The following is a 13,230-nucleotide window of genomic DNA, read 5'->3' on the forward strand; positions in this document are numbered from 1 at the left end:
GACGACTGATGAAACTTGTCGCGGGCACGAAGGAAGAGGAGAGAAAGAGGGTGAGGGGAGGGGGTGGAGTGACGGGGGAAGGGGCGATGTAAAATGTTCCGCGCGGAACCGTACCAGAATATCATTATGTTCAATTGCTGACCGGGACGACGTCACTCAGTCGGCCAGATGGTACATGTCAATGCATGTGCTCGTTCATAACGTGCGTGAAAAGGAGGAAAAAAAGGCGCGATGGGCGGGGGTGGATGTCGCGCAGTCTCTCCGAGGTCGGTAACGAGATTATTCGTCTCGTGATGTTACACGACGAGGAATTTTCGGCTCTTGGGACGCGCCGCTAATTTAATTATGGAGATGAGCCGCTCTCCGCGTCCTTTGCGAGTCGGAAACGAGGGAAGGTGGTGTGTCTGGCGCTTTAATGGAAGATATCCCTTCGTCTTCGGCGCGAGTTTATATTCGCTCGTTCTCGGCTACTTATACAATAATGTTCATCAGATCTACGTAATCATATGCAGTATCTTTTATTTTGTTTTTATTATCTTGCGTTTATTATTTCCCGTAATTTAAATGTGGAGATTTAAATGAGAGATAATTATGAACCATTAGAATTGACAATTCTGTATGAGTAAGGTAATCTCATAGAATTATGTCAATAATACATAACGACCAATAATTGAATTCTACTTGAATTTTATTGAAATAATCTGTGTTATTTGCAACGATTATATATAATTGCATGATGTAAGTAACAGATCATTATACGCAATATTATATCAATTCCTCGAAATAGTCGTATTATTCTATGATTGGTAGGCTACGATAAAAATTGGTATTCTATGATAAAAAAAGTGTCTTTGCAACAAAACGTTTTTGCAATCTGTGAGTTTCTTTTTTCTATTTTATAATCGCAAAATGTCGCATTAATAGTATATTAATTCTTTTTTAATAAGGGCTATGGAATGCAATTATGTATTCTATTATAAAAATATGATACGTCTCTAAATATTTCAGATATTCTTAAATTTCTGTTTGTCGCAGCAAATTTATGATATGATCTATTAGAGAGAGTACCCTCTTCGTGAAAGGAACAAGATCGACTGCATTCTTTACAGAATGTCTCGCTGTAATGAGATTATATTTTCGCCTTTGAAGGGTTACCCATAATTGACGGCTTTTAATATTCCCCATTTAGGACGCGACAAATCTGATTAAGATAATAAGATATATCGCGTCTCGCGAATTATACGCAGATGCATTATTAAGGACGACGCTTTTAAACTAAATGTGAAAGGCATTATTGATTCCCATTCTGGTATAACACGACATTCCGCTCATAAAATAAATTACGATCTCATATCAGTTATTGGAATTCAAAAAATATAATTAATGGTTTTTCATTTTAATTAATATATAAGTCTAAATTAAATTTCTTAAATTAATTATAATTATAATTAATTATATCTTAAATTAATAGTTATATATTAAATATTGTTTACGTAGTTAAAAGTAATAAAAACATAGACACATACAGCTGTAAACACTTAATATCGCGATAAATATACGCAATCTTAGATAAAGTTGTAAAGTAATTTTAATTTCTTTATCATTCACTATAAGATTGTATAAAATGTTGTTGCGATAGAAAAATACAAAACCACTTGTTTACGTCAGTTTCGGCCGCAATTAAAACATCTTATTTTTTTATGAATGGATACGATAATCATGCATCGGCGAAGCAATGTTATACACGCATAAATTAAGCACGCATCTATAGTATAACATTTTCGAGCAAAGATATTTTCTGTGTAACGTGATACACGATTTCTCTTTTATTGCGAGGCAGATGAAGGTTGCGCGAACGAATTATCACGAGCTAATGAAGATATTGCGGTTATAACGTATCGCGTTATACCTTTTAGCTTCTCCATAGACCTTGTTACATATACATATTCATTAGTCTGATAAATCTTCTACGATTCTCTCGCGGGGTTATTCGTTTTCTCAAGTATTCGCGATTTTATTTAATCCTTCTAGAATTTAACTCTATTTATTACAAAGGAAGAATTCAAATCTTTAAATCTGATGGATTAGAATAATACAGGGTAGGCCATTTTAATCTACGCACTGAAATATCTCAAAATCCATAAGTTTAAGACAAAAATGTTTCAGACAAAAGTTGTATGGTTTCGAGGGGGACATAAGATGGTGATGATGGTTTGACCTTGAAGAGTCATCTGAAAGTCACGTGAAGGTCACCTCCAACTTTTTAAACGGGACACCCTATATGCTTTTGCATATTCTTGTAGCTTATCTCGAGAGCTTTCCAAAACACTATAATTAAGTTAGTTTTCATTAAGTACTTTTCGAGTTATGAGGCTTGAAATCATTTCTTAATTTTACATAAACCATAAAATATCTAGTAAAATATTCATTTTTCGATTATCTTACCTTAATACTTTTATGTACAAAATAATGAGAGGAATCAATTGGTGTAAAGAAAACACATAGTTATTTTTAAGAAAAAATATGGAATTGTTAATTGCAAATTACATATTTTTTCTTAAAAACAACTATGTTTTTTCTTTACACCAATTGATTCCTCTCATTATTTTGTACATAAAAGTATTAAGGTAAGATAATCGAAAAATGAATATTTTACTAGATATTTTATGGTTTATGTAAAATTAAGAAATGATTTCAAGCCTCATAACTCGAAAAGTACTTAATGAAAACTAACTTAATTATAGTGTTTTGGAAAGCTCTCGAGATAAGCTACAAGAATATGCAAAAGCATATAGGGTGTCCCGTTTAAAAAGTTGGAGGTGACCTTCACGTGACTTTCAGGTGACTCTTCAAGGTCAAACCATCATCACCATCTTATGTCCCCCTCGAAACCATACAACTTTTGTCTGAAACATTTTTGTCTTAAACTTATGGATTTTGAGATATTTCAGTGCGTAGATTAAAATGGCCTACCCTGTATAATAAAACATGTTGGCACAAAGATTCGCGAAAGATGGATTTTTGCTATCTATATTTAAAGTTATGGATGCCCACATCAAGCAAGAATAAGAAGAAAATGGAACTTGTTGATAGTTGAAGAAAATTAAAATTTGAATGAAACATTTATTTCTTTATTCGTGTGCTTTTTCGCATAATATTTTTTTTCTCTGTGTGTTTATCATCGACAGCGACATGTTATATAAGCGTAAACAGAATTAAAAAGTAGCATATTTCGTTGCCAAAAATTTGTCTGTGCGTCATGGTGTCAGTAAAGAATGATTATTTATGTCTGTTCCTTCAACTAGCTTTTTAAATCTTCCGCGTTTCAAATAAGACAGATGTACGAAATATCTCAGAAGAGGAGAGAATATTCCTCTAATCAGCGATACTGAATCGTGATAAATTGATATTTATTTCATTTCAGCAGTAATTTTGTGAAGGACTATCATTTATCCATCGTTAAATCTTAATATATATTCCTGATATCTTCTCAGATACATAATTCATCCTATCAGAAATGTTATGCAAGGTGATTCAAACATTATGTATTCGGAATTTATGTTCGTGTGACATTTTTTACACAAAATCATCTTCCAAATAATCTGTCAGTTTCTTACTCTCGATTTCTGAATCACTTTGTATAAAATAAAATGATGAACAGACGCAATCAAAGATAATATTTAACGTTTTAATAATGATAGGAACTAAACTGTCTACAATCTGCAATGTTGTATGCCAAGTTAATAGTCTTTTTTAGTGAAAAAACAAGCGCGACACGCCGTCAAACAGCGGAGAAACATCCATAAGACATTTATCAGCGGCATAAAAAATGGCAGAAGAATGTCGGGAGTGATGACAGGCGTGTCTCAACGCCTTATAAAAAGAGATAGTTATACTGGTCGATTATATGACTGGACACCTTTTCTGTCTCCGGGCAATATCAAAATCTTGGCTCTTAACGAGAAAGCTACATCGAGACATTGATTTCAAATGTGATTAAGATTGTTCACGCGCGCGAATAGAAATAAAACGAATTCGAATCTTTTCACACATGTCAACTTGACTTTCCAGATGTTAGAAACCTAAATTGATAACTTAATCAAATCGTGTGAGAAAGATGAGTTATTGGAATAATGTTAAAAATGATATATGAACGTACCAGGAAAGACAGAAACGAATTAGAAGATTATAAAGGTTAAGATTAATTTAATGTTTTGAAATTAAAATTTAAAAAGAATAACAAGAGCGTAATGAATTTTGTGGAATAGTAAAACATGCATTGACGGTGTTTGATAGAAAAAAAGTGTTTGCTTTAAATGATGACTATCGTGATTGCAGTTCAGCGCCGTATAATTAGCAAGTAAAACATGGCTGGGATATTGATTGAGCAAACGCAGGATAAATCGATCAGACTCAAGCAAATAACCGGCAGGCATGAAACAGGATACTAAATAAGCATATCTTTCGAGAAAGTGGAGAAGCAACGAGGTGTTTGCGGGGTGCGTAGCCGAATGAATAGTCCTTTTACAACAGAGACAGCTGAATGAATGAATGAAGCAATTGTGTTGCATGCGACTGCAAATTTACACACGCGATAAACGCCCTTTTACGAACTATGAGGGAAAAAATGCCGAAACAAGTTATAAATATGTTAATTTGCAAATATTTGCCACGCGACTTTATCGAACGAATACGTGAATCCAATGTAAGCAATGTTCGCAAATATGGATTCGGAATTAATGTTGGCTTAGTGAAGATTGGATGGAAGGTATCGAATATTTTTTTCTTGATATTAACGAATTTTATATCTGGCGAACTTTATATATTTTTAAATCCAAGTTTTTAACCTAAAGTTCAATTGAAATTTAATAAAAGTCGAGATGCTCCTTGGCTCTTAATTTAATGCTTTTACGAGAAGACCTCAGCTAAATTTTTGTTTAATCAAAAAGTCGTCTTGAATTTCCTAAAAAACAAACATGTTATGAATCCATATCAATTATGTCAATCGAAATGTGTCAAGAATGCACATATCGCACAGTGTATTACAAATAAATGACGTTGATATCTATATTTCTGCGTAATTTAAGCTGTTTTTAATCAGTGTTTGGTTCATGTTGAAAGATTAATTTTATGTCGGCGTTTTAATCATATGCATTTGTGTCACTCTGATTTCTGATTCCCTCTCACCTATATAATACCTATACAACCCTATATAATACCTGTCTCCATCGCGCGCAGTTCGACTTGACACAAGAAAATTTTGTAATAATTTCAATGCACCCAATAACCAGCTTTGGGAGATAAATGAAATCAATCAACTCTCGGCGTGCGACATGCACAAGTGCATAAATTACATCGGCGTAAATAAGACGAGATTGATCGTCTTCTAATGCGAGACGTGATGATTAGTCCTCGCGCAGTCTGACAAATCATGATAGCATTCATCATAAATCGCAGACGAGAGAAGAAAATCAAAAGTAAATTAATTTTCCGGACAGTAATTGAAATATTTAAGTTTTGTCTTTTTTTTATTGAGATTGTCAATCTAAAAATATGCAATAAATATCTATATATTGATTTTCAACATTGCGAAAATTATTATAACATCACAAGGTCTTTATTTGAAACAATTTATATTATTAAGGGAATTAACGAAAGCTAATAATTAATATAGCATTTTTGAAAATGGCTAGCGAGTAAAAATCATAACGTAGCGCACCTAGAATCTATGTAGATTTCGCAATATAACGATCAGGGTGGTCGAAGAGCGTAAAAACTACTGCAAAATGATCCCGAGGTTTCGACTGTCAGCGTTGACACGAGGCGAGCTGTTGCAACAGAACCAGTGCTTTAAGCTTGACGCACAACAGGACGCTTATTCCGTCTTGTTTTTTTATTACCATATCTTTAAACGTCATTTCAGGGAAAATGCATCCAGTCTGTGGCAAAAACTTTACGTTCATCGTAAATGTCTTCGGTCTCGAATAATTTTTCGTCCGAGTATTCCAAAACTAGCGTGACGCTGCTCATCCGATTAGCCTCTAATCGGATGATACGGGTTTAGTGTGAGGAAGAAAAAAAATTCCCACGATATTCTCGGTTGTAGAAACGGATACTAAAACTGATGGCAATAAATCCGTAATAAAATTCGCCTGAGCTTTCTTCGGCAACGCCAGTAATATAATAATATATATGTTGTTATATCTACTGAAATAATTTACAGATGCCGTTTACACTATTGTATTTGCGAGATCGCCATTTGTAATAAAATAATAAAAATTAGCAGTTTATATTTCTAATTAAAAATAATTAATTATTTTATGACGTCATTAAAATAATTTACAGATGCCGTTTACACTATTGTATTTGCGAGATCGCCATTTGTAATAAAATAATAAAAATTAGCAGTTTACATTTCTGATTAAAAATAATTAATTATTTTATGACGTCTCTAAAATAATATCGATTGCGATTGAGGATGTGGGTGTACCTTTATCTCGTATCAAGATTCGTTGGCTTCATCAGAGTATCGTTTGGTCTAGCCAGTGGGATATAAGTTACACGATGGTCACATATCGCAATACATTTCACGATTCTCATTCGGGGCAGTAACATTTGAAATGAACAGCGCGTGTTAGGTAACCACGGCGTCGTAAAGTGCAAAAAAGTTCGCTCTTTCGTGCTCGTAATTGCAGTTAACAACATCCAACGCGTAATTTTGTCATCACCGTTGCCATCTTACTGAATGAACGGCATGCTTCAATCTGCATCGACTAGTAAAGTAGAGTAGACTTCGTCTCGCATTTCAATGATACAGGAAATTGAAGTCGTAACTCGCACCGATCGATAGTGAAACTCATTAATAGTTCTCACTAAGAGAGTTGCTTGTCTAGTATCTCATATTAATTCCTGCCTCGGTTAACTAGCGTTGCAAAAAGAATGCGAACGTTACATTTAATATGTATATTTGCTAGTTTTCATAAAATCCAGAGAAATTTAAATAATTTTAATAATTTTACAAGTAAATTTTAGATTAGCAAATATCATTTAAACATAAATTAATGTGTGTTGATTGAGAATAAATAATTCAAATAACACTTTTGCTAAATCTTACTTAATATATTTCAATTTTGTCAAAATTTTCACCTCTCTTGTAATCGATACAATTGTCAATTTTATTGGCTGTCTGTAATATTTTGCTTTATTTTAATTTCCTAATCAGATACGTCTTTTTATAAACTGCACAATCGCGAGACATCGTTTATTTATTTCGTTCATTAATTAACGCTACAGCCACACTCATTAGCTATAGCCTTATGCTGTACAATGTCAGATAAGAGCAGCGCGAAGAGCGGAATGGAAAGACGACCGCGCCAGAATCATTCCGATTACAAAAGCGTTAAACGACTTTTTGCTGGGATATAAACGAGGTGGACATGATCCTGCGGAATCCTATAAAATGTCGATCAACATAACCGATATCACGCTCGCGAACACATACGTTTGTATAGTTAAGCCGCGTATTTATGAGAATATTAAACAGTTTGTCGATGAAAGAGACATTAACGATAATTTTGCTGCAAAACTTATAAAACTATAGTTTTAAATATATATATTTATAGTAGTATGTAATTATATATTTTTTTACAAGTATACCAAACTTAAAAAATTTATAATATAATTCGAATTATGTAGTATAATTATTGGAGTCATTGTGATCGAAAAATTATATGCATTGTTTACTGTCTCTCTCGATTTTATATTTTATTAATAATGCTTCTCAATTGACTAGATTATAATAAAAAAAAATTAATTCATCATATTTAATATTTTACTATATAAATAAGTATGTATTGTGTGTTTATTAGCTAATATTTCAATATTTAATTTTGCAAATGCACGTTTGAGCAGAAGTGTCATCAGCATGCATTTGCACACTTCGCTTATAGACAATCGTATTCTTCTCAAACTAAATAAATCCATGGATATAAAAATATACCCATTATCTTGATCGCGATGAGAATTAAAAAGTCTGAGCGCGTGAAACCGCGAAGGGATTAATGAAATCGCTATCGTTGTGAGGGTGACGTCGCGAATGATTACGAGTTGCACGTGATTACAAGATACGACGAGACAGTTCGGACGGACGCAAAGTCATTCTTCTTGATCTCGCCCGTGGGGGCGGCAGCAAGATCATCCATCATCGTAACACGCGTAGCTTCCCGTCTGCCGATAGGCAGACTTACACGCGGCGCGAAACAGGAACGCCGGGGATCGAGATTCTCGTCGAGACGTGCACGTCGAGGAGAGGATGAAAGAGAGGTGGTGCATCATATAGAACAGTGTTCTTAAGTGGCTCTTGACCTCACACTTCTGTCGCTCCAACTACGACGGCGTTTATTAGCGATAACATTACCTTTCGTAATTCACTTTGAGTCATTTTATGAGAGCAGCGGATAATCCGAAAAGTAGACTGCAATAGCAAGCGGAGCAAAAGACGAATTTTTTTAATTTTTGCAAATTTAAAACACAATCTTAATCTTCACAAATTTAAAGCACAGTCTCTAGCTACAAATATATTTAATTATTTATTATTAATTTAAAACACAGTCTTAATCTTTACAAATTTAAAGCACAGTCTCTAGCTACAAATATATTTAATTATTTATTATTAATTTAAAACACAGTCTTAATCTTTACAAATTTAAAGCACAGTCTCTAGCTACAAATATATTTAATTATTTATTATTAATTTAAAACACAGTCTTCATCTTTACAAATTTAAAGCACAATCTCTAGCTACAAATATGTTTACTAGAAATCATTTAAGATTATTACTAGTAACAATTAGTGAAAATTTATTAATGTGATTCTCTAATAAAAATTATTGTATAATATTTTACACGCAATTATAGTAAGTAGATATATTTGTCATGTAAAAAAATATGTACAGAATTAATATACAAATAAGTAAATATTAATTTGCATATTAATTTTGTATATTTAACTAGGATATATTAGTGCCACGATGATGTACGATAACGAATCTTTACTTGTAAAACTTGAATCGTACATCGTTTTGCATCATAATCGTATCATTAATTGCATGCTAATTGCGTCCGAGATTCCCGGACGCGATAATCTAATCTGATTATCGTGAGCATCGCGCGGAACTTTGTTCACGATTTAAATCCGCATTCATCAGAATATTAAACGATCGCCGGTCTTTCATTAACCCTTTAATTCATTAACAATGTACAAACTAGTGTCAAGTAATCGTCAGATTACTGACAGCAAACGGAGTTTTACATTCCTGAACTTTGATTTGATTTCGTTTGATACGAATTATAAATGTCATTCTCGGCGAATCGCGCGATTTAAACATTTGAAATTGATAATCAAGATTGACAAGGGGCGCTCGATTCTCAATTAATATTTCAAGACAATTCGGAGAAACGCGTCGGTTATTCATATCCATTGATAATTTATCGGATGGCAAGGACACATCTGCTACATCATTGCCGTGCATTTGCATACGTGTATAAAATGTACCTGCGCATGTATAAATAAACAGAGCCAGTAATCTGACAATCAGTGCGAAATAGTGCTACGTTTATCGAAGATTTCTCTTATTTGATTGATTTCGAATAATTATAGTAAAAAATTTAGAAAATATATACGTGAAAGATGGATAGAAAGAAATTCTCTTAATTTAAAAATTTCAGCCGAATAAATTTGTTTTGCGCAACAGGAGGATAATTAATAAAAGATTTCTGGCAGAGAATTATTAATACGTCAAAAATGTGCAAATTCACGTTAAAATATATACTAGTAGCTATTTGTTGCAATCGTTGCTTTTTTTCTAGATGAACCGAAACAAAACAAAAATTCAAGGTTGTTAAGTCGTTACCAACTCGCAACCGGGTGACACTATTGGTATGTCGTTTCCAACAGATCCAATCAGATAACCAGAACGAGTTGGGAGTGTAGAATAGAGGTGCGGGTTAATAACCGACATTGATAGCTTTTGCAAGACGAGTTGAGTTTTTGATGTTATAGAATTATTAATATACCTTGCTTTTGCTACATCTCTCGGAACATTTGTGATATTAATACGTTATCTTACATAGCTTGGCACTAAGCACGGTTAATATATTAACGAAAGAGAGAGACAGGAAGAGAGAAAGAGAGGGAATTTTCTTAAATGTGTTTTTCCTCGATTATATATATTTCTTATCTATCTATCTATATTACCTTGTTATTAAAAGATGTATAATATTATGAGTTTCCATTTTACGATAAAAAGCAAGGCATATTATAACGAAATAAGATGTTAAATCGACAGTTTTTCCTCTTGCTTTATTTATCATCGTTATTTATTATCTAGTTTCTGCGAGCAATAACAAGTTATGACTACTCGATGCATGAAATTAGCTACAAAATAGAGATCAGCTGATAATATATTACATTATTAAGTATTGATTAATTAGAAGTTAATGCCTTATTAAAGGCTACATAACGAAGCTCTGGAATTTACCGGTATCTATTGAGTAAGTGGGTAGACCTTCAGAGCGATACATCATAAGAAAAGATCGCCGTAAAGTCAGCATTCAAACTAGCAGCTGTTTCAGGTGCACTAGATATTGGAAGCACACAGCAATCGAAACAATCTTTTTTTTTATTCTAATGAGATGCATTGTTTGCATGATGTTAATGAGAAGACGATTAACGTAGACGCCACATATTGATTTCCGTCCATTCAAATGAATCGAAGTACTCGACACATATATTCGTAGAAAAAGAAGTCTAAGAACTTCCTACTTGTGTGCTAACCCGTGTCTTGTATATAAATTTCGAAATAGCTTGTGAAATATTATTTATGAATCTGTCAGTTAAATTCAGAACATATATATGATAATATATATATATTCAATTTTACCAGTTATTTAAATCGAAGACGGATGTTAAATCGATAGTAATATTTTTTATTTTCTTTTTCTTTTGATTTAATAAAGTAAAAGAAATATTCTTTCTCGAGCAGCGATTTCTGAAACTGTATATTTCTTTCTTTATCTAACAATCGTATTAAATGATGTTTTCAAACATGTTCAATGCTCGATATAAATTCCATGATAATGCGTGCGAATTCACTTAACACGAACCGTCATTTTCGTCGATAACGCTTTGCAAAATCCCTCTGATAGCGAAGACCTGCTTTTATCTCGAATAGCTCGAGACGGCAGAGAACTCTGTCGTCATGTTTTTTCAAGGTTTGTTACGCTATCGTAACTTCGTTTGCTCAGCGGATTATGTCGATGCTGTCGTCTCCCAACTCGTATCCACCAAGCTGGTTACAAATTAACGAACTCGACGTGAATCTTATAAAGCCGCGCCGTATTCATGGTTGTCTCTAATGAGCAGACGAATGTGTCGTCCGAAGTTTTACAGCGCTTAATCTTCTCAGGAATTTCTTTTGATCACGACCACCAATATGGTATCGTGTTTCCAGAATTATTTTTCACGCTTGCATAATGTATTCTTATAAGTGTTGATTGTATATATTTCTTGTATATAAAAATTTTTCAGGTTTTATTAAAAATAAGCGTATCAAAAAAGTGGCCAAATAATTCGAAAACGTCAAAGTATCAAAGTCCAACTTCCCAACTCGTTGTAATTTAAATACACAGAATTTTGATAATGCGTTTTATCTTATATGATAAATGGAGTGCAGAAAATTTCGTTTTTATTATCGATTCACTATTCACTATTTCGTCCAGTCACTCGACTATCTTATGCGATTTAATCGAAAGAAATTGGAACGATCATTAGCATTCGAAGTAATGATTCCGCGGCACGCATATATATTTGCCGTCTTCTCGGATCAATAAAGTCCGTTTTCCGTGACGATAACGCGTTATAGTTTCTGCGAATAAACTATACGATCGTGACCTCTCGCAATACCGGAAGAGAATCACCCCCCAGAGTGGATCTCGGCTGGCGAGCAGCTATTCGCTATTTACATAAATCACGCGCATCCTGCGCATCCTTTGCACAGCGCTAGAAGCGATGAAGCTAAGAACGAGTGACTAACAGCATTCAGACTCGCGCTCGTTCGAAGCCTCTCCACCGCCGTCTAAATCATTATGTTAGAAGATTATAATCAACGCGTACGTGTCGACTTTTGAACGAGACGCTGTCGAAAACCGAGGACAATGGAACGTATTACAAGGAATCGGTTTCCGATCGCCGCTAAGATTCACGATCGTTGAAATCAATTATACGAGGTTGGGCGGCCGCACCCTGGACTCCCAAAATATGATCCCTTACATACAATGCAAATGTTTTATTATTTTTGCTCGAGCGGGATAAATGCAACGAGATTTGAACGTGTAAGAGCAGATATATGTATATGAGAGTGAATTTTTTTAAGTAAATCTTTCAACGAACGACTGGTTATTTAAATTTATTTTATATGAATCTTCTCTAATTAATCCTTATCAATTTCGTAGCATTTGAAATTTCGTGCGTTTTAAAAATTTAACATATTCTATATTTAGACCAATTTATTTCTAATCTCAGTTATTATCGACGTGAATCATCCACGTAAGCTTGGTCGAACCTCTCGAAAAATGGACAGTAAGATTCATGAGCGGTTTGCGGCCCTCTAATGATGACGCGAAACAAATGTGCACGGGCTAACGACTAATGGGTTAATTATTTCGCAATTTTATTAACGATTAAATCGGAGCGTCGTAAATTCTCTCATCGCGCGTCTCGAAGCCTCGTACCTGGTGCACGTACGTACGAGTGTTGGTTGATTACGCGTCTCTCTCGAGACGTAACGTTGACTCGAGCCGGGAGTCAACTCGTTAAAACGCACGGCGCCGTAACTCAGGACACTCAAGGGAGGAGAATAAGTGCCGACTCTATTGTTCCGTGACTTATAGCAGCCGACTATCGCGCGCATCGTGCCGCTATATTATCGGGCTGTTTGCTCTTCCGCGGCGTGAACATCGCATAGATGGAAAATATGCATGTACGATAGCGCCGCCGTAAAGAACGTGCATCCCCCGTGCGACCAGATTAGCATCTCTCGTTAGAAGATGAACACGTGAGCGGAAATAGGCCTGGGATTAAAGGAGAATTATAACACTCGTTCGTGTATTCCTACAACTATTAATTAATTAATCGCAATCTTGCTATTGGAGTCGTGTTGTGTCATCGTCGAGT

The 13,230-nt window shown here is 34.3% G+C and overlaps 1 protein-coding gene and 1 long non-coding RNA gene across 5 annotated transcripts in view; one reads left to right on the forward strand and one right to left on the reverse strand.

Annotated features, from left to right (window-relative positions):
* Positions 1-13,230, forward strand: part of LOC145965479 (uncharacterized) — a 178,054-nt gene that overhangs the window by 113,391 nt on the left and 51,433 nt on the right. Inside the window, exon 6 of one of the 3 annotated variants that reach the window (XR_014436726.1) lies at positions 4,339-5,028. The exons of the other annotated variants lie outside the window; for them this stretch is intronic. This is a non-coding gene — a long non-coding RNA (uncharacterized LOC145965479). Of the gene's footprint in view, positions 1-4,338; positions 5,029-13,230 lie in introns of those variants that run through there. 3 annotated transcript variants of the gene reach the window in all.
* Positions 1-13,230, reverse strand: part of LOC145965473 (uncharacterized) — a 120,246-nt gene that overhangs the window by 99,230 nt on the left and 7,786 nt on the right. The gene's annotated exons all lie outside the window — the stretch shown is intronic.

Source organism: Camponotus vicinus, unplaced genomic scaffold (assembly GCF_025532165.1).
Source record: "Camponotus vicinus isolate PSW18456_S1 unplaced genomic scaffold, iyCamVici1.0 SCAF_14, whole genome shotgun sequence".
In the NCBI taxonomy this organism is placed as follows: Eukaryota; Metazoa; Arthropoda; class Insecta; order Hymenoptera; family Formicidae; genus Camponotus; species Camponotus vicinus.